This window comes from Aquarana catesbeiana, linkage group LG01 (assembly GCF_042186555.1).
Source record: "Aquarana catesbeiana isolate 2022-GZ linkage group LG01, ASM4218655v1, whole genome shotgun sequence".
Lineage (NCBI taxonomy): Eukaryota > Metazoa > Chordata > Amphibia > Anura > Ranidae > Aquarana > Aquarana catesbeiana.
The window spans coordinates 428360328-428378957 of record NC_133324.1 but is presented as its reverse complement, the minus strand read 5'-3'; the positions used below and the strand labels follow the sequence as shown (position 1 = coordinate 428378957).

The 18630-nt window shown below is 39.6% G+C and overlaps 1 protein-coding gene across 11 annotated transcripts in view; it reads right to left on the bottom strand.

The window, feature by feature from the left end:
• LINGO2 (leucine rich repeat and Ig domain containing 2) overlaps nt 1–18630 on the bottom strand; it is a 3171904-nt gene that overhangs the window by 1166992 nt on the left and 1986282 nt on the right. Inside the window, exon 7 of one of the 11 annotated variants that reach the window (XM_073635763.1) lies at nt 9558–9635. The exons of the other annotated variants lie outside the window; for them this stretch is intronic. The gene's annotated coding sequence lies outside the window, so the exon portion shown is untranslated. The remainder of the gene's footprint in view (nt 1–9557; nt 9636–18630) is intronic. 11 annotated transcript variants of the gene reach the window in all.

Sequence of the window (18630 nt, the reverse complement as noted above, 5' to 3'; positions counted from 1 at the left end):
TAGAATTGACAAAACTTGCTTCTAGTTCTAGTCGAAAAACAAAATTAGAACCTTGCAGACTTTTCTAGTACCAAAGAGGGAAGATAAAATGAAATTAAGTAAAAAAAAATATTTATTACAAAATAGTTTTAAAAAAACATTCATAAAACCGTGAAATAAGTGATTCATTGGATGATACAGGCCATACATTAGAAGCTGCAACAATATCTCTTTGCTATATACTGTATATATCTAGCAATATAAAGCAATAAGATATTGTTGCAGCTTCTAGTGTATGGCCTATATCATCCAATTAATCACTTATTTCATGGTTTTATGAATGTTTTTTTAAAAATTATTTTGTAATAAATACATTTTCGACTTAATTTCTTTTACCGTGCCTCTTTGGTACCAGTAAAGTCCGCAAGGTTCTAATTTTATTTTTTAACTATGATAATTATGGATGAGGTACCCATATATAGCCTATTCAAGCTTAATTTTTGGTCTGCTCTTTGTACTGACTGATTCAGACCTATTCTCCTATTGAGAAAGTCAATTTATGTACATGGCAGACGTCACATCTTCTCCATAGGGTCCTTGCAAGCAGCCTACCCACCTTATTACCATGTTCGTAATATTTAAAAAAACAAAATCTTAATTTCTGTTGTACCTAGTTACATAGTAAGTGAGGTTGAAAAAAGACACAAGTCCATCAAGTCCAACCCATGTGTGTGATTATATGTCAGTATTACATTGTATATCCCTGTATGTTGCAGTCGTTCAGGTGCTTAGCTAATAGTTTCTTGAAACTATCAATGCCCCCCGCTGAGACCACTGCTTGTGGAAGGGAATTCCACATCCTTGCTGCTCATACAGTAAAAAACCCCCTACGTAGTTTAAGGTTAAACCTCTTTTCTTCTAATTTTAATGAGTGGCCACAAGTCTTGTTAAACTCCCTTCTGCGAAAAAGTTTTATCCCTATTGTTGGGTCACCAGTATGGTATTTGTATATTGAAATCATATCCCCTCTCAAGCGTCTCTTCTCCAGAGAGAATAAGTTCAGTGCTCGCAACCTTTCCTCATAACTAATATCCTCCAGACCCTTTATTAATTTTGTTGCCCTTCTTTGTACTCGCTCCATTTTAAGTGTAATCCTTCCTGAGGACTGGTGCCCAGAACTGGACAGCACACTCTAGGTGCTGCCGGACCAGAGTCTTGCAGAGCAGGAGAATTATCGTTTTATCTCTGGAGTTGATCCCCTTTTTAATGCATGACAATATTCTGTTTGCTTTGTTAGCAGCAGCTTGGCATTGTGTGCCATTGCTGAGCCTATCATCTACTAGGACCCCCAGGTCCTTTTCCATCCTATTCCCCCAGAGGTTCTCCCCCAGTGTATAGATTGCATTCATATTTTTGCCACCCAAATGTATTATATTACATTTTTCTACATTGAACCTCATTTGCCATGTTGCCCACCCCATTAATTTGTTCAGATCTTTTTGCAAGGTTTCCACATCCTGCGGAGAAGTTATTGCCCTGCTTAGCTTAGTATCGTCCGCAAATACACAGACTGAACTGTTTACACCATCCTCCAGGTCGTTTATGAACAAATTAAATAGGATTGGTCTTAGCACAAAACCCTGGGGGACCCCACTACCCACCCCTGACCATTCCGAGTACTCCCCATTTATCACCACCCTCTGAACTCGCCCTTGTAGCCAGTTTTCAATCCATGTACTCACCCTATGGTCCATGCCAATGGACCTTATTTTGTACAGTAAACATTTATGGGGAACTCACCTCCTCATCAAAGGTTTATAGATTGGTTGGGCAAGAACGATTCTTCATGAATCTATGCTGATTAATGCTAATGATACCGTTCTTATTACTAAAATCTTGTATATAGTCCCTCATCATCCCCTCCAAGAGTTTACATACTATTGATGTTAGGCTAACTGGTCTGTAATTCCCAGGGATGTATTTTGGGCCCTTTTTAAATATTGGTGCTACATTGGCTTTTCTCCAATCAGCTGGTACCATTCCAGTCTGAAGTCTATCAGTAAAAATTAGGAACAATGATCTGGCAATTACTTGACTGAGTTCCCTAAGTACCCTCGGGTGCAAGCCATCTGCTCCCGGTGATTTATTAATGTTAAGTTTCCCAAGTCTAATTTTAATTCTGTCCTCTGTTAACCATGGAGGTACTTCCTGTGATGTGTCATGAGGATAAACACTGCAGTTTTGGTTACTGAAGCCCCCCGATTCCCTCGTGAAAGACCGAGGAGAAGAATAAATTCAATACCTTCGCCATCTCTCCATCCTTTGTAACCAGATGTCCTTCCTCATTCTTTATGGGGCCAATATGGTCTGTCTTTCCTTTTTTTAACTGTTTACATACTTAAGGAATTTTTGGGGATTTGTTTTGCTCTCCTCCGCTATGCGTCTTTCATATCTTAGCCGTCCTTCTTGCACCCTTACATTTCTTGTTGCATTCTTTACAAAGTGTGAATGCTGATGATGATCCCTCAACCTTGTATTTTTTTGAAGGCCTTCTCCTTTGCTTTTATATGCATTTTTACATTGGAGTTAAGCCATCCAGGACTTTTGTTTGCTCTTTTTATATTTATTACCCAATTAGATGCATTGGCTAATGCCCTTATTTAATATGCTCTTAAAGCAAACCCATCTCTCCTCCGCGTTCTTTGTTCCTAAGATTCTATCCCAATTTATGCTTTCTAGCAAGACTCGTAGTTTAGGGAAGTTGGCTCTTTTGAAATTCAGTGTCTTTGTATTCCCCTTATGTTTCCTATTTGTGTGATTTATACTGAAGCCAATTGACCTGTGATCGCTGTTACCTAAACTGCCCCATATTTGCACATCCGTGATCAGGTCTGTATTGTTGGTAATCAGTAGATCCAGTAACACTTTATTTCTAGTTGGTGCGTCTACCATCTGACCCATAAAATTGTCCTGCAAGACATTTAGGAACTGGCGAGCCTTAGATGAATGTGCGGTTCCCTCCGCCCAGTCTATGTGTGGATAGTTAAAATCCCCCATTATGATAACACTTCCCATCCTTGCTGCTAATCCAAATTGTGAAAGGAGATCTGCCTCCCCTTCCTCCCTCAGGTTAGGGGGTCTATAGCATACTCCCAGTATTATTTTCCCCTTAGCTTCATCCCTTTGGAGATCTACCCATAAGGATTCCACCTCCTCCCTAGCTCCATTAGTGATGTCATCTCTCACATTCACTTGTACATTATTCTTGATATATAGGCATACCCTCCCCCCTTTTTTACTCTCTCTATCCTTGCAATAAAGGGTATACCCTTGAATGTTTGCCAGCCAATCATGAGAGCTGTTGAACCAGGTCTCTGACATTCCCACAAAATCCAAATCCTCCTCATACAACAGTATCTCTAGTTCGCCCATCTTGTCTGCCAGGCTCCTGGCATTGGTGAACGTGCCACGTAGTTTAGATCGGTCGCACATTATCCTCTTATTGGGTGTTCCAAGATTGAAACTAGGACTTGCTACTATACTTACCTTGGGTTTATGTGGTTTGGTCAACCTACCACTAATGCCCCCAATACTACCCTCTGAAATATGTTCCGCACTGACTATCTCTACATCTGGACCCTCCCCCCATCACCTAGTTTAAAAACCCCCTCTAACTTTTTGGCCATCTTCATTCCCAGCTGATCTGCACCCTCCTCATTTAGGTGCAGTCCGTCTCTTCTATAGTACCAGTTATCGACTGAGAAGTCGGCCCAGTCCTCCAGGAACCCAAACCCCTCCTTACTACACCAGCTCTTCAGCCACTTGTTTATTTCCCTAATCTCCCTCTGCCTTTCTGGTGTGGCTGAATGTACCGGTAGTATTCCTGAGAATACTACCTTGGAGGTCCTTTTCCTCAATTTAGCTCCTAAGTCTCTAAAATCGTTCTTTAGGACACTCCATCTGCCTCTGACTTTGTCATTGGTGCTAAAGTGCACCATGACAGCTGGGTCTATCCCAGCCCCTCCCAATAATCTGTCCACCAGATTCGTGATGTGCCGAACCCAAGCGCCCGGTAGACAACATACTGGCGCACATATTCAGCGCTTCAGGTCTTTGTTACAGATTGGCCTCACTGTCCTTCTAAGAATTGGGTCCCCTACCACCAGAATCTGTCTTTGCTTTCCCTTCACTTCCCCCCACTCTCACTGGAGGAGTTCTTCCCCCGGCAGCTAGGAGAGTCCCTCAGCTCCAGCAGTGCTGGTCTCTGACTGGTTTCACCAAGGTTACTCAAGGGAGCATACTTATTGGGATGCTCCAGCCCTGGATCGGCCTCCCTGGCACTTCCCCCTCTACCTTTCCTGACTGTCACCCATCTACTCTTTGCTAGTGCCTGCACCTCTTTGTCTCCACCTGCCTCTGTGCTGGCCCCAGCCGGCACCCGCTGTGTACGTTCCTGGCTCTCCTTTAGTATGGAGGGACTTCTCAGTGCTGACAGTTGCTTCCCCTGGGCTTCCAGGGAAACAATGCGTTTACATTTTGCACAGCAGTATTCACCCTCGATCGGATGATCAAGGAACGCATACATGCAACAAGATGTACAACGAGTCACCTCTCCACACCTGCTGGGCATCGTACCTATTAAATTTAATGAGGATTGGGGATTATACCCTGTCCAAATTACCTAACAACTTGCTTCCTGACACTAATACTCAACAAGACAATACACAGGTACTAGCAGACCTACCTGCACTCACAATACACAGTTCACAATACACAAGTACTAACGATCCACACACTACTCAGACAACACTCAGGTACTCACACTACACAGGTACTATGACCCCTGTTATAACCTCCTGTTTTAAACTCTGTTTTTTAACTCACCACTTAGACCAGTTCCACTTGGACAGAGTTCCAGCAGACTCAAAGATGAGCAGGATCACAATGAGTTCTGCACAAGGTTATATAGGCTGTTAATCTAAAAGTTGTTACAGCTCATTGTGTAAGATTTATAGATGGCTTTCATCCTCAGGGTTTTGGCACCTTTTATGTTTATTCTACACCTTTTATGTTTATTTCTACAGTCATTTCAGCCAAGATGTTCTGCAAAGTCTGTTGCTGCTGCCTCTTGAGATGGGAGCTGTGAGAAATAAGCACTCCATATATAACAGCCTTATGGTCTTCCCAAATAATTCCCATCGTGACTTCTCCTGACTCAGTCTGAAAATAGGATTGAAGCACCTCTTATTCCATCTGGGAGGCAATTGGGTCATGAAGAATGTTGTCATTCAGGTACCCATTCTATGTTTTTTTCCTGCAGAAACTGTTTTTGCAGCTTGAAACCAGGGCACAATCTGACCATGTTCACAACCCGATACGTGAGCCAGTCAGAGCCCTCGGGTGACATTGGTCTAAAAATAGAGAGTCCATTCTTGAATACAAGCTAGTTGTAAAGGAGCGGGGCTGGAAAGCAGACTGCCACATCCTTAACAACCGATGAGTCATTAGCTGTCATTGAGCTTCCCTGCTGACAGCTGAATTAAAAAAAAAAAATTTGCCGGTAAAAATAGTAAAAAAAAAAATTCTCCTTTCCAGTAACTCCTATACAGCTATGTTCGCCAGTAAATGCAACCAAACTCTTAAACCATCCCATGTTTAAAAATTGCATGCCCCCTCGGGTCATATGACTACGCATCCCTCTGAAATATTGAATATATTTCAAAAATTGTATTCAGATCTGTTGGCCAAACTGACCTCATCTATTTTCCCAGGACCTTTTTCTTGGTTGACCAAAATCCCTGTCCCTATTTGACCCACTCCCAATAAGACTCACTAAATGCACCGTGTTCTGTAGAGGAAATCAGGCTTATTGTTTAATCCCTGAAGTCAGGGTCAGCCCCGGGCCAAGATGGTTTTTCTTCAGCCTATTAAACAATATATAAACAATATATAGACCTTCTGACCCCTAAACTGACTTCCTTGTTTAATTATATTTTGGAGTGTGGACACTTCCCAGATGAGATGCTTTTGGCCATCATGTCTCTGATCCCAAAACCTGGTAAGAACCACTCCCTGACGGCTAATTTTCATCAAATCTCAGTCATTAACAACAACCTAAACATTTTCAGTAGATTGCTAGCCAATAGACTTGCAGCTGTAATCTCTACACTTATTTCACCATATCAATCGTGTTTCATACCGGACCGGCAAATCACAGATAACATAAGATTGGCCACCAACATTATACAGGATGCTAATCTAACATCGTCCTCTGTTCTCCTCCTAAGTTTAGACATCCACAAAGCCTTTGATAGCATCACATGGGAGTATCTAGCTGCTATAATACAATGTTATGGGTTTCATGGGAAATTTTATCATGCCTTCAAGCCATTTACACCAATCCTCAAACAAGAGTGCGCATCTCAGGCTGCAACTCAGATTTTTTTTTAAAGTAAGTAAAACTACTCGTCAAGGATGCCCACTCTTACAACTTGTATTTGCCCTTGCAATGGAACCCCTTGCAGCAGCCATCCTCAGACACCCAGACACCCACATATTTCAGGCTACACTAAAGTGAGTTCCCAATACAAACTTAGCATGTACGCAGATGACATGTTATTATTTATTACTAATCCCTCGATTTGCCTCCCAAATGTGCTACAGACTTTACAGGGTTTTTCTGCCCTTTCAGGTCTGACCAAGCACCCAATTTCAGGTTTAAAAAACACTCTTTTGATTTCCAGTGGTCTCAAGTTTCCCTCTCATATCTAGGGATTATTCTTACCCAAGATTTACACTTTATATTTGAAAAAACGACTCCCCTTTGATAGGTAAACTCAGACAAACAGATCATACCATATATCGTTTTTAGGCAGGGTTACAGCAGAAAAAATGACAATCCTACCAAAATTGTTATACCTCTTTAGAGCCCCCCCCATTAAAATTACCAAATTGTTTGTAGCTTTATTTGGCTGATCCTCCTCCCAGATTTTCCAAAGTTGTTTTATATACCTCAGCACATAGAGGGTGTTTGGGGGCCCCTAATCTATGACACTACTACCTGGCATCCAGACAGTTGCAACTGGCACAGTGGCATATAAGTAATTCTAGGGTACTATGGGTAAAATTTAAATCTGATTTGATTCTCCCACATTATCTCCAAGGTCTCCTTTGGGCACATGGGGCTTCTTCCACTAACATCCAACCCCTGAACACTATAGTCGCTCAGCCTCTACATCTATGGCAAGATTATAAGCACAATTGTACACTTTCCTCCCAGGCCCAACCTCTCACAGCCTTTCTGGGTGACCCAACATTTTCCCCAGGATTTACTAATCCCCACGGTTTTACCTGGTGGATTGCTTCAGAGGTACTTTCTCGACATAAATTGGTATAAAACCCTGCGTTCACCTCCTCCAATCCCTGCAGGCCAAATATAACATTCCAAATACTGAAATTTTCCTACAAAAAATTGATCCCGATTAATGGTGAAACACCCAGAATAGATGGCACCACATCCCTGAAGAGAAAAAATGAATAAAGGTGGGGAGAAGCAAGGAATTTTAACAGTGCAAAAGAATCCACAAAAAAGGGAATTGAGTAAAAAAATATAATTTTTAATATACATTTAAGGTTAAAAAGACACCTGAAAAACAAATATTTCACAGGTATTGCAGAGTTTTTACAGTTACGGTGGTCACAAGAAGCAGGTATATTTCAGATGATAAGGCTGCACTTTAACCCGACATGTTTCGCTAAAATGCTTTCTCAAGGGATGTGCAGGCCGAGAACTAATACCATCAAACCCTCTACAATTGTGAAGATAGAAAAAAAGTGTAAGCAACACTGTCTGTTACTTACACTTTTTTTTCTATCTTCACAAACATGTCGTGTTAAAGTGTGGCCTTATCATCTAAAATATAACTGCTTCTTGTGACCACCGTAACTGTAAAAACACTGCAATACCTGTGAAATATTTGTTTTTCATGTGTCATTTTAACCTTGAATGTATATTAAAAATTATATTTTTTTACTCAATATCATTCCCTTTTTTGTGGATTCTTTTGCACCTTTAAAATCCCTTGCTTCTCCCCACCTTTATTCACTGAAATTTTCCATTACCTGCAGATAAAGTACTTCTATTTATCTCATTTTAAGGTTGAAACTATATCAAACCCAACGCTATATGAACAAATGTGTATGCAAACTCCCAGAGGGAAGGGCCTTATCTCTGCAATATATTCCTCTCTCAACAACCAGAGCTCAACTGATAAGCTTTAATATATGTCAGATTGGGAATCTAAATGCTCTTTAGAACCTGAGGCCTTGGATAGGGAGGAGTGTATGGATAATCTAAAAGAAATGCACAAGGTCTCTGAATATCAGGGAGACTACTGTGAAACTTTTCACTAGGTGGTACCAGACCCCAACTAAAATTCATTCATCCTTCCCTACAGTGTCTCCCCTATTGGACAGAGCGGGAACCAATCAGCGGGTCACATAGTGGGTCAGAAAGTGATTACGGACAGGAGCACTGGATATGGAGAAGGGGTGTGCAAATAACCTTGATAAGGGACAAGATCTCTGTAAAGAGCACCAGTGAATTACCTTCTAAATGTAGGCATCATGGTTAGTCAGGTTGAAAAAAGACACAAGTCCATCTAGCTCAACCAAAAAAAAAACAAAATAATGCAATCTCATATACACAATCCTTCACCCATAGTTGATCAAAAGGAAAGCAAAAAACCCCAGTAAAGCATGCTCCAATTTGCTACAGCGGGGAAAAAATTCCTTCCTGGTCCCCCAAGAGGCAATCAGATTTTCCCTGGATCAACTTTACTTATAAATGTTAGTATCCAGCTATATTATGTACATTTAGAAAATAAACCAGGCCTTTTTTATACCAATCTACTGAGTTTGCCAGAACCACCTTTAGAGGGAGTCTATTCCATATTTTCACAGCTGTTTCTGTGAAGAAACCTTTTCATATTTGGAGATGATTTTTTTTTCCTCCAGAGGTAAAGAGTGCCTCATTGTCCTCTGTGATGACCTTAAAGTGAATAACTCAACACCAAGTTCACTATATGGACCATTTATGCATTTGTACACGTTGATCATATCCCCCTTAATCTCCTCTTCTCAAGAGAAAATAAATTCCATCCCTCTAATCTTTCCTTTATAGCTGAGCTCCTCCATGCCTCTTATCAGTTTGGTTGAACTTCTCTGCACTTTCTCCAGTTCCCTGAAATCCTTTTTGAGAACTGGTGCCTAAAACTGAATTGAATATTCCAGATGAGGTCTTACTAATGATTTGTACAGGGGCATAATGATGATATCTCTCTATCTGGAGTCCATACCTCTCTTAATACAAGAAAGGACTTTGCTCGCTTTGGAAACAGCAGCTTGGCATTGCATGCCATTATTGAGCTTATGATCTTCCAAAACCCCCAGATCCTTTACCTTATTGACTCCCCCAGTTGTACTCTCCTAGTATGTATGATGCATGCATATTCTTAGCCCCCAAGTGCATAACTTTACATTTATCAACATTAAACCTCATTTGCCACTTAGTTGCCCACCTGACAGTGCATTGAGGTCAACTTGTAAATTGGAGCCATCCTGTAAGGACGTTAATCCACTGCATAGCTTGGTGTCATCTGCAAGACAGAAATGGTACTTTTTATCCCAGACCCTGTATCATTTATAAAGCTATTAAAATGTAAGGGTCCCAACATTGATCCTTAGGGTACACCACTGATAACCTTAGACCATTCAGAGTAAGAATCATTAACCACTACTCTCTGAATTTGGTCTTTTAGCCAGTATTCTATCTATTTACAAACTGATCTTTCCAAGCCTGTAGATTTTACCATACACATTAGCTGTGTGTGTGGGGAACTGTGTCAAACGTTTTGCAAAATCAAGTATAACACTTCCACAGCCATCCTTCTGATAAAGGTTTTACTTACCTCCTCATAAAAAGAAATCAGTTTTGTTTGACATCTTGTGTCTTTGAATCCATGCTGTCTGTTGCTTAAAATATTTTTTTTCCAGCAAGAACTTGTCTATGTGGTCTTTTATTAAACTCTCTATTAAACTATAGAAGTTAAACTAACAGGTCTATAGTTACTTGGTAAAGACTTTGATCCCTTTTTAAATATGGGCACTATATTGGCCCTATGCTAATCCAGTGGTACCATTCCAGTCATTAACAAGGCCCTAAAAATTAGAAACAATGGCTTTGAAATGACAGCGCTCAATTCTTTTAGTTGATGACATAGAAGTTTTGTACTTTCTTTGAGAAAAGATGCAAACATAGGTCATGCCAAAGGTAAAAAATATTAAAACGACTTCCATACCCCTTTAACCATTTGACTACATCTATTATTCACCACAGTGCCTTAACCAAAGCCACTTCCCCAAACTCCCGTTATAGGCCTGGAACGTTTTTTAAAGATTACATACCAGGTGAGAGCTAATACATGGATGGGTCAGGACATTACAAACAGCAGCCATACTGTTCTTACAATACCAAACATGTTATGCCTCAAACAATATAAAGCACTTCCTGATATTTTGCATTCAGCATTATGTATATTTTAAAAAGTTCAGAAAGTAATTATTAAAAAAAAAATTAAAAAGTAATGTATTTAACCAAATGAATATTTTCTTGATATCATTAGCCTTCTACATTCTTCTAATTATGTGTAAATATTTAAGTGAATTATATTTTATTAATTAGAATATGGTTTTCAGCATATTAAATATAATAATTCAGAGGAACAAGAAAACACAAATCCACGGAGATCAATCTCAAATAAGTGCCTGTTCTCCTATATCCTTAATTATGTGATAACTATTTAGATATTTAATTAAGCTATATATGTTATACATTTTTTATTACAATCTTGTTAAGTCATTGAAAGTTATATACAGATATATATAAATTTTTTGAGAACCAAAAGAAGAACAAAACAAATGGCTTGTTTAACACAACATTTCATAAAGATTTAATTTGTACTGTTTATAGATTGCATTGTAACACCGACCATATGTCAGAGCAATTACCTTGAAGGTTAGTATTAGAACACTAAAGAGGAACATGCATTCAAATCCACATTCCTAATCTCCATTCTAACATTACCTATACATATAAAGCAAATATAGGGTAATCGGTACCACACACCTTGCAGTTTAACTTAGAGCTAAACTCGACCACTAAAATATATTATAAAGTTTAACATAGTAATTTTTTTAGAAGATTCTTTTCAATCTTTATAAATTTTCAGCTCTAATTAAAGAAAAAAAAAATGTGGTTGATGGGGGGAGTGTGGCTGGCAGGCAGAGAAGATAACCACTTGAGATTACAGTGCGAACATTGGACATCGGAGGGCGGCGGTTTTTACTGGGGAAGATGACTGACATCTTCGTCCAGCCCCATAGACACTCCAAGATGCCACCAGTGGTTCTTCTCACTCACTGAATGCCCACAAGCAAACCCGGCGGCGAACATGCAGCATCACTCTGCTGATCACAGCTCTCTAACCAGCAAAAGGGCTCTTCTTCCTGCTTCCTGGGCTTCATCTACTACCTCCAGTCCTGTGTTATAATAAAATGAGAGTGCAGACATCAATTCAGCATGCTCCAGAGGTGAGTGAGACTGACACAGGCTTAAATGACACCAGGGAACTGCATGATTCTATACTGGAATTTTACACTACCGATCAACCTGTCCTGGACACCTATGTCTAGGACATATTATGATACTAGCACAACAATTTAAGTCTGAACTTAGAGAAGTGGAAAACAGAGTCACACATATTGAAGAAAAAAATTGGGAGAATTTACATCTACATTTAATAAAATAGTAGACACACACAATGAGAGGGAGAATGACCTAGCTCGGATCAAGTCAAAGCAAGCACACCTAGAAGACAGATCCAGAAGAAACAATAATAAAATGTGAGGTATACCTGAATCAGTCAAACCCCCCCCCCATAATTGAAAGCCTACTTAACAAATCCCTTATGAGAAACCTGACGCACCACTGGAAGGACTAACAATTCTTCGCATCCATAGGCTACCAAAGCCGGAACATATTCCTACACATCTCCCCAGGGATACAATTGCCCGTATCCATTTTTTTTCACATCAATAAACAGTTTGTGGCAACCTCTAGAAATTTAGATCCATAACCAGAATGTCTCCAGGGACTCTCCATTTTTGTTGATTTTTCTGCATATACAATGCAGCAAGGGAGAAAGCTCACTACCATCACCAAACCATTGCATAATCATTGCATACCATACTAATGAAATGGAAATATCTGTCAAAACTCCTTATTACCGAGGACAACCACACTTATTACAAAGGATAACATCACTAACTAAGGGCATTGACCTTCTGAAAAAGTGGCAAATCCTGGGAAATGATATCTCTCCTACCAGCTCCAGATGCTCCAGACCATCGGGATCTACCGACTGACCGAGTCCCAGTAATCTTCTACTAATGTTTCACTACAGTTGGCCTCTGGCAGGCCCACACAGTACAATCTCTGATTAATACCTTTCCTTTGTTTTGCACCTCCTTGTTTTGGGGTTGTTACTCCTCACAGATTCCTCAAAGGGATCATAGAAGTTTATTTACTAAAGGCAAATGCACTGTGCACTACAAGTGCCCTTCAAGTGCACTTGGAAGTGCAGTCACTGTAGATCTGAGGGGGGCAGGCAAGGAAAATAAAAAACAGCATTTTGCTTGTACATGATTGCATGATAGAAATCAGCAAAGCTTCCCCTCATTTCAGATCTTCTCCTCAGATCTACCGCGACTGCACTTCCAAGTGCACTTGCAGTGTACAGGGGATTTGCCTTTAGTAATTCAACCCCATTGTTTCTTATACGTTTGAATTTGCTGTTGCAGTTTTATTTTCTTTGTACCTTTTTTGCTTCATATTACAGAAGTATATGTAGGTCAAGTATCACATTCTTCCCCCTCGATTGTTTGACAAAATCACACTTGTGACAGACCTAGCTGGGATAGATACTTTTGGAGGGGACTGAATGCCAGCCTCTTGCCGACCAATTATGGGCCCTGGCATTTGGGAGAACGGTGCTCATTGTGAGCTGTATGCCTGGGGACCCTGTAAGTAATATTACTTTGGATTCAAGTCCATGTCCCCCCAAAACACAAAACTCTGGGAACCCAGTATGTGTCATATTATAGATAGTGACTGCTTCACAATGTTGTGTGTATATATTGTGTGTTGTCTCATGCTGTTGTGTACTATTTGCTGTGTTAGTTTGGGGTGGGGCTGTATTCCAATGTTCTATTTTGTCTGTCTGCCTTGGATCACAGGATGTGTATCTCTATGGAGGGAGGGGGGATTCCTCCAGCAGCCCCCTGCTGATAAGATTGTGTACTGATGAGAGGTTTGAACACACCTGACCTGTGTGTCTATTGTCATTGGACGGTTTAACCCTCCCTCTTTTCCGAGGGTGGGGGAAAGAGTCTCTGAGTTATTTTATCTGTTGTGTCCATTTGTGAAAATAAATGAGTTGATTCCTGCTTGAACCTCAAGACAGACCTTTGTCTTGTATTTGGGGGGAGAATTATTTGTATGGGTTCCTTATTCGGCTGATTGAAGTGTTCGGTAGCTGCCTTTTTGTTCGGAAATGGAATGCCTTAAATGACTTTAACCCCTTTCATACTCAGGGTGTTGTTGCAACACCTGCCTAGTTCTAGCATCATCACCACTGCATCCAGAAAGAACAGACACCTTTCTCATTTCTTCTTGGTGTCCGACAGCTCAACAGGTAACTTTTGATTACATTTTCCATTTTATACACTTGTCCGGAACATCACACACTGCTGGAATAGTTCTCTAGAAGGACTACAAGATGCAATTTAAACTGTGCTTTCTGAATGTAAAAAACCTTAATAGTCCTGCCAAACATCATGTGGTGTGGATAGCGGCATTCAAGCTCAACTGTGATATACTATGCTTACAGGGGACTCACTTTAAGACAAGGAAACCACCAACATTTTTGCACAAGAGATACCTACATATATATTGCACGAATGCTCCCTCCAAAAAGTGGGGAGTGCTAATAGCAATTAAAAATACTATTACCTTTTAGCTTCATGCATCTTTGTTTGATCCACAAGGTGGCTGTCTAGCACAATCAAGGCTACCACCTACTGGATTATAAATGTATAGCTTCCCAAAGTAAAACCAATTTCCGCCCTCAGAAAAATCTGAAATAAAGTACAGCCTTTTTGTAAAGGACACATTATTCTATGTGGAGACTTTAACGCTGTCCCCTGTAAGCTGATGGATACTTTAGACCCCTCCCGCAATCGCTCCAATTGAGCATCCTTATCTAATTTTCTACACTTTTCCCAGTTGTACAATGTGTGGTGCTGCCGACACTCAACAAAAAAGGACTACTTCTTTTTTTTTTGCATGTGCACCACACATACTCACATATCGACCTGTTTATGGTTGATAATGTTTTATTTCAAAATGTAAGCAAATCTGACATAGACAACATTACGTGGTCTGATCACGCTCCTGTATCCATCACAGTGGGTGGGACCCATGTGGAGACGAGGGCTAATAAATGGAGAAATTATGTCTTAATGATGTCACAACCTAAAAAAAAATCAAAGATTCAGGAAGTTCTGCAAGAGTTTTTTTTTTTTTAATGCTCCCTTCACCTCGGATCCCTTTAAACTGTGGAATTCACACAAGGCTGTTATGAGAGGCTATTTGTTAAAATTGGGTTATATTGCCAGGAAACACAGGATGCAGCAAGCTTGATAACCCCCTTCTCTCTATAAAACATTTGGAACATGCACACAAACAAAACCCAACCCCTCCCCTACTAACAAAACTAACTCAAGATAGAGATGATCTTAGATTACTCTTGGTGTATCAACATCATAGATGAGTTAAGTATATTCAATCTAACTGCTATCATCATGTTAACAAAGTTGGTAAACTATTAGCCCAACAACTACAACAACTACGAAAGTAACTAAACAGTAGCTTATACTTGTATTTCCCCCTACTACTAGTAAAACAATTCCTCAACCTGACAGAAATAGCAGATGCCTTCAGTATTTACTATGGTTCCATATATAACCTCCAACAGGACCCATCTATACCCCAACCAATCCCCAAAAACATAGATTTTCTAGATTTAGTCTCCCTACCCAAAATATAACCTGAGGAGTTGAACACTCTTAACCAACCCTTCACCACTAAAGAAATTACAGATGTTATCCATACTTTTCCTCATAACAAGTCACCAGGGCCCAATGGATTTTCCTCAGAATATTACCAGCTATTCCAATCCATATCTGGAGTCTGTGTTCAATCTGGAGTCAGTGTCCAAGGTATCCTTTCCATATGAAATGCTAGCAGCACTTTGCCTAAACCTGGAAAGGACCCAGTATCCCCCAGAACTTCAGACCCATATCTCTATTAAATGTTAATGTAAACGTTTATGCTAAACTCATAGCAAACAGGCTTCTTCACTTCCTACCTTCACTGCTAAAACCAGACCAGGTGCATTTGTCCTGGGACGCCAGGCCCTAGACGCCACTAGGGGCATTCTCAATCTAATACATCAAGTTGGTGACTTTAATAATTGTATGATTCCATCAATGGATACATTTGGTCCATCTGATAAGCAATATTCAGAGGGAACTATGGCCTTTGCTAAATATATAACGGAGATGTGGCTGTTTGATTTGTGGAGACTGCAAAACCCATTGAGTAGGCAATTCTCATGTTACTCGAGCACACATAAAACCTTATCCAGAATTGATCTGGCGTTAGGATCCTGCTCAGTATTGCCATATCTTTGTAAGATTAAATATGAGGCAAGAGGCATATCAGATCACTCTCCATTGCTCTTATCTTTTCTCTTTAGGATTAACAAGGGGGATAAGTTATAGAAGGTTAATCCTTATTGGATCTCACTCTTCCCTCCAGAGGACATTAAATTAAAGATTACCACTTTTCAGCAAATAAATAAACTCAAGGTCTCGCCCCTAATTTATTGGGACTCACAGAAACCCTACCTTAGAGGGTTGTTAATCTCACAAATATAAAAAAAAAAGAAACTATTTCGAAAATGGGAAAAAACCCTGGCTGACAACATGATGCAAGCTGAAGCATCTTATGTGTCCAACCCTAATAAAGACACTCAGATACAATGGATACATAGTCAAGAAAAATATGCACGAGTAGCCATTAGGAAAGCAGAAAATAAAAGGTTCTTCTTGCAGTAACCTTATTTTGAGGAGGGAGAAGGAACCGGACATATATTGGCCTCTGTGATAAAGACGCAGCGTCCCTCATCCTTATAATTGAAATTCAATCTTCTGCACACGGAAAGACTAACAATACCCCAGAGATCTTAGAGGTGTTTTGCGCTTTCTATCAGGACCTATATAAAAGTAGGAAGAGAGATCAGGAGGGGGGGATGGAAAAGTTTTTTTCAGACTGTAAATTTGCCAATGTTACTAGATGATGAGAAAGAGATACTAGAAAGACCATTAACACTGGAAGAGTTGAGAAATGCAGCAGCTAATCTATCCAATAATAAATCTCCTGGATCGGATGGTTTGCCAGGGGAAATTTATAAATCATATGGAGATGTGTTATTACCTGATCTTCTTTCAGTATTTAACCACGCATTTGAGGTGGGGTCTTTGCCCCCTTGATGAATGAAGCTGTGATTATCTCTATCCTGAAACCAGGTAAAGATCCAACTAAGCCCGATTCATATCATCCAATCTCGTTGTTGACAGCGGATGTTAAACTTTTGGCAAAGGTAATGGCAACTAGACTCCCAAAGTACATTGGCAAATTGATACATCGTGATCAGTCAGGGTTTATCCCTAACAGATCAACAGCTAACAATATTAGACAATTGTTTCTAAATCTACAAATACCTATAAATAATACAGGAAATAGAGCTATCGTGTCTTTGGATGTGACTAAAGCATTTGATAGTATAGAGTGGGACTTCCTATGGATCTGCCTAAAAAAATTTGGAATAAAATTGATACAATTTGTGTACAGTGCTCTGAGTGCAAGAGTACAGATTAATGGAGCCACGTCCTTACCATTTATGTTGAAAAGAGGAACGAGACAGGGCTGCCCCCTGTCTCCGCTCCTTTTTGCAATGGCTGTAGAACCCCTGGCGGAGGCTATTCATGGGTGTCCATATATAGTGGGATCTTGGAGATGTAGGGGAGAGGAAAAAATAGCCCTGTTTGCAGATGGTGCCTTAGTGTTCATAGGAGATACATATACATCTTTGTCTACAGTTATTTCACTTATCAATACATATGGTACATTCTCAGGGTTTAAAATCAACTGGGATAAATCCGTAATCCCTATTGACCCAATACAATTGGAACTCTCACACCAGGACCACCAGATGAAGTATGTATCATCATTTAAGTATTTAGGGGTGATAATTACACCAAATGTCAATGAATATATAGATAAAAATATACTTCCCCTTGTAGATAAATTCAGGCAACAAGGTAAAACCTGGTGTAGATTTCCATTGACTATGATAGGGAGAGCAAACCTGGTGAAAATGGTATGGCTGCCCCAGTTGTTATATTTATTACACAACTGCCCAGTCTGGTTGACATTAAAACTATTTAGGACAATAGATGTGACCTTCCGAGATCTTATATGGAAATATGGAAAACCAAGAATTAAACTGGAAACACTGCAACAAGCAAAAGATAGAGGGGGAATAGCGGTACCTAATTCAAGATTATATATCATGGCAGCACAACTCCAACACTGGTGTGGATGGGAGGAGTTAGATATTCAAGAACCTATACAGAATATTCTAATGACTCAATTTAAATCCTCATCATTGGTACAGAAAATAGTTTCACACCAATTTTATAAGAAGAGAAAGATTCCAACTTTTCACTTAATCCATAGATTATGGGAAACAATACGTACTATTACGCACCATAGGGGATATACAAGACATATGCCAATATGGGGCAACTATTGTTTATCCAAGTTAAACAAACTACCAGAATTTTTAGAATAGAAAAAAGCAGGGTTGACTTTTCTCTATCAATTGTTTGAAGGGGATATGCTATTACCTAGTGACTTGACTCCAGTAATATGTTTTATGATGGCCTATGTGGGGAGGTTGGGGAGGAGGAGGGGGGGACGGGTAGGGGAGAGGAGATTGATTTATAATAAATTAAGAAGCGGAGAATAGTATAATATAAATGGAAATGGAATCCTATATAGAGGTGCGTGTCTGTTGTTGTTTTGTCTTGTTTGATGTTCTTTGTAAAATAGATAGCAATTATAGTGTCTGATTGATCTAATCTCCTTCTTTGTATATCTAAGAAACTAAATAAAATTATTATAAATGTTATATTTACCACTAATTCTTTTCAAATTTTTGTATCTAATAAGCAATAACAAAAAAATAAATAAAAACAAATTTATTAAAAAAAATACATCAAGTTGAGGTTACTAGAAGGCCTTCTCTGCTCCTTATTTTGGATGCAGAGAAAGCCTTTGATAGAGTTCACTGGGGCTATCACTCACAAGTTTTACATAAATTTGGCCTATATGGTGAAATATTTTCG